The sequence below is a fragment of the Sinocyclocheilus grahami genome, unplaced genomic scaffold, assembly GCF_001515645.1.
Source record: "Sinocyclocheilus grahami isolate Dianchi unplaced genomic scaffold, SAMN03320097.WGS_v1.1 scaffold76.1, whole genome shotgun sequence".
NCBI classification, from domain to species: Eukaryota; Metazoa; Chordata; class Actinopteri; order Cypriniformes; family Cyprinidae; genus Sinocyclocheilus; species Sinocyclocheilus grahami.
Genome location: NW_015505255.1, coordinates 2,047,935 through 2,052,252, shown reverse-complemented (window position 1 = coordinate 2,052,252; position 4,318 = coordinate 2,047,935). Strand labels below are relative to the sequence as shown.

General features: G+C 38.1%; 1 long non-coding RNA gene across 1 annotated transcript in view; it reads right to left on the bottom strand.

Moving 5' to 3' along the window:
• Window positions 1–714: 714 nt before the first annotated feature.
• The window catches only part of LOC107585975 (uncharacterized), a 5,253-nt gene continuing 1,649 nt past the window's right edge, over window positions 715–4,318 (bottom strand). Inside the window, exons 2-3 of the long non-coding RNA XR_001609308.1 lie at window positions 1,129–1,208; window positions 715–800 (exon numbers count right to left, since the gene is read on the bottom strand). This is a non-coding gene — a long non-coding RNA (uncharacterized lncRNA). The remainder of the gene's footprint in view (window positions 801–1,128; window positions 1,209–4,318) is intronic.

Here is a 4,318-nt window from a genome sequence, read left to right as displayed (position 1 = left end):
TCTTTCCTTGTCCTTTATTGACTTTGTAATCAAAGCCATTGTTTGCTTCAGTGGTTGCTCCAGTTTGGATTATCATTTTTTTGTTTAAACAAAATCTTCTGCCTTAATTTCCCCTTCATTATGTGAAGAATGTGCCAGAATGTGATGGGTGGATGGAATTTCCCCCCAGCAGTTAGGTAACAAAAACTACCAACAAAGTGACTTAACACTCTCATAAAAAAAAGGTACCAAACTGTCACTGGTTTGGTACCCTTTTATAAAAGGTACTAATATGTACAATTTAGGGGTAATAAGGTACAAAGGTGTGCCTTTTAGCTTTTCTACCTTTAAGCATTGACCCCAGCTTTGTATCTTTTTTCCCTGAGAAGAGACGTTTGCATATCTCTGTGCATTTATTTGGTGTGTGCTTGAAATAGCCTGCAGGCAGAGAATCACTTTGCATACCCAGATCATACCAGGCTTTTTTATTATTTTTTAACTAATTTAATTTTTGTATTAATTACATCAACTTGTGTTTATATATATTAGGATTTACATATTATATACACATTTATGTCAGGCTAGAAGGAAGGATGCCTTTTAGCTTCTGTACCTTAGGGTTCTGCCCCAGTGACAGCTTTGTACCCCCCCCAGAGTACAAAACAAAGGAAAACAGTTGTTAAAATAACTGTATATAAAGATTGAGAAATGTGGACATTTACGTCATCATCCTGGACACACTGCATGGACAGCAGATTGCAATGATCCCATAACACACAGCGCAAGATATTAATGCGCTCAGACTCCTGCTGCTGGAACACCTACAAGGCAACACACAAATACAAAACATTAACTATTTTTAATGTCACTTCCTTTTAAAATGTGGCCAGTAAATTAAGAATTATTTCCCTTTTTACTATTTTTGGTAATGGCATTTTCTCAACCTGTATACCACATCAATAAATATTCTCCAGCTGTATGACAGAATGCTATGACTGTTTATCACATGCCTGTGAGATTGTGTCTTCTCTCATTTAGTCATCATTACCCAAAAGAAAACATGAAGCTCTGCTTATTTCTGTAGACACTCCTTCCTCTGTTAACACTACTTTTTAGTGGTCTATGTATGTTTTTGTACACATTCTTTACCTCACATGCACTCCTGTATGTGCTCTCCCAGTCCTGGCACATTTCTTTTAATTGATCAACATTCCATTTGTATCGCTTTTCTGAACCAGCAAGAAAATAAAACTGAAAGTCAACTCAATTTAAAAAAAAAAAAAAAAAGCTTGGAAATTTTTAGACCCATTTCAAGCTCTCATATCCACACCACCAGGGTTGGGCAAACATACATCAAAATGTATTTTAAAATAAAATGCCAAATACCTTAATTTTGTAAGAATTCACCCGCCAGCCAAAAAAGCAGAATCCAGCAGCCTGGTTGAAGGTTTAATGCGTATTCGGACTTTTACTTGCACTACTGAATTTATCAGGATTTAGTTTAAATTTTAGTCTAGCTCTGTGTTCAAGCTGACTCCAGTTTCACGTGATCAGTTTTTAATTAGAAATATTGCCTAAATTTAATGATCACAAATATTAATTTAGATATTTGATTATTCCAGACTCAATACTTTCAATTATCCGTTCACTGGGGACCTAATGTCTCTTTTAAGTCTCACGTTGGCCTTACGATCACAAACTCGCCAGTCTGATGTTAGTCAGAGGGTGTAGGTAGACCAATACCTGTTTTGCCTGCCGCCTACTGCTTGCTTATGACAAAAAATGTAATTCACTTACTCCTTTCCCGTACAACTTGCTAACATCAGCGATAGACAGAAATCAGAAGGTCTCCGATGACGTGCCTACTGCTCCTACTATTCATGAGCCTTCAGTTTGACCTATCCTGGCCGTATATTTGCGGTAACAAAAGCCTCCTCAGTTTACTAGTCATAATGATGTCAAGAAAAGTTCAGAATAAATCAAATATAACAATTTATTATTTGTATCATGCCAATTACATAATCAACTCAAAGATATCAAATCAATACAAGACATCAAATTCTCAAAGATAAATCTAAGAGCAAAGAATGCATACCCAACTTCAGGAAAATACGTAGTAGAGAGTGTGTGGACCCATTTCATACTACGGGCTTTCTGGCTACAGAATCGCAACGACTGATTTGCAACTTTCCCTTAAATACTACGGTCACAGTACAGAAGGAGATCAGGGACGGAGAGGTAAAGTAAACTGTGAGCTTTATTGAACAGGTGCTGGGAGAGGGAGAGAGATATGGAGAGCCAACAGGTTAGAGCAACAGTCTAAGGAATGGAAGGGATCAGGCTCACGTGATGACGGGTTCCTTTGTGGATCAGGCTGAAGAGGATGGTACAGAGACAGACCGGCATCCGGGTTCAGTGAGTCAGGTAAGGCGTAGCATAGTGAACTGTCAATCGGACGGTGAGTGACTGAAAGGAGCGTGATTTTGAAGGTGGCTTGATTGGTGGCAGCAGGTGCAGGTGATCAGAATCCAGGTGAGTGAGATCTGGTGAGATTGGTGATTGTGAATGTGAACTGGTGTGAGCCGAGGAGGATTCTGGGATATGGAGTCCAGAGCTGGTGACAGATACTCCCTGACAACTACCAGAACAAAAACAAAGAAATCTTTAAATCAGATGTAAAAACATAAAATACCTTTTGTTTGTTAGGATCTGTGATCCAGGGCAGGGTGCAAACTACGGGGGAGCTCGGCTCCCCTTAATAAGACATGGGCTCCCCTGAAAACGTGATTTGAGAAATTTTGGGGGGTCTCAAAAAAATATTGACAATGTGTTATTTTGACGTGCAATTTCAGTTCTGTGTAATGTGATCATCGTGGATTATTATGTGTAAAATTGCAAAAATATCATTGAATGAATATCATTCATTCATGCATGACGGCGATTTAAACCTAATTCACTTCAATAAAGATAACTATACATGCTATTCTTGTCATGAGCATCAAGGTGTGGGGGTGCTGTGGTGCAAATTCCACTCATGTTTAGTACATTAACTCAAAGATTCGTAGAAAAAATATAAACGCTGGAATCTGTGGTCGATTCTTTGTTAAGGTAAGGCATGTTATTTGCAATTATGTGTTGTGGCTGGGTTGTTATAGGTCTGCGTGACTCTCCATGTCTTTGTGCTCATTTAACGGTGGTTTGTTGTTTCACCTATCAATTCGTGTTGATAAAGTATAATAGGGTAAATCCTGTATAGTGATTTATCCTATATAGTGCTTGCATAAAGGAAGTAGTGCATACACTTGTAGCTGTTATGTATCTTTGTAAGTCATTGTAAGCCCTCTTTTGAGGCATGCGCAAGCGCACGAACCCACCCCAAACCCCAGAATAAAAAAAAACAAGTGGGCTCCCCCAAAGTCCACGGTATAGTTTGAACACTGATCCAGGGTCACACCTGGCTGGAGATAGATAAACATTCTCACAGACCCTTAAAGCGGGACACACCCCCTCCTCAACACAACACAATTCTACAAAAGTTTAAAATCTTTCTCATAATATAAATGACTACTTTGAAATTGAAACCAATTTACCAATCACAAAGACCTTTAAAATGACTCCAAACATGAAAGGGAAAAACAACAGGTTCACAAGATAGATGATATGTGGGATATGCATATTCTTAATGAACTTTGAGTGAAACCTTTTGGGGGAAAAGAGGGAGAGGCAGAGCGGGCAGGGGGAGAAGGGGGTCGTAAATGGGCGAGGAGAGAGGTGTTGTTTGCTGTCTTTGAAGATTTCTTCTCCAGATAAGTTTTATTGTTTTATTGCATGGCGTCTGTTTTGTGCGAGTTCCTGAGTATTGGCTTCATGAAGAGTTAATTTCATAAGGAAATAATTTCACTCCTTTAGATTTTAAGTGTATCAAAATAAACTACAAAATACAGCAGCCACACCAAGTATCAAAATAAACTACTGTATTTTTGTATTTTAAAAATAATAAAAAATACTTTTACAAGGGAGCATGAAATTTCTTCACAAACCTTCCATCAATTGGTCTATTTGATCTATCTCTTCACCAAAACACTGATGTTTGTGAACAATGTTTGATAGCAACAGCTTTTCTCTGCCCGAGTCATGCAATAAATCTGACATATGCAACCAGTTAACAGATCAAATATTCACATATCCCTGTGATTTCCCAGATGAAGGTTCGTTTTAAAGTAACCAACAGTTTAATGTTTAACAGTTTGCGAATAACTCATAATTGTATCCAAATTTAGTTACTTGGTGTTTGGTAAGGGCCTACTTTACATCAGCAGCACTGACTCAATGACAAACA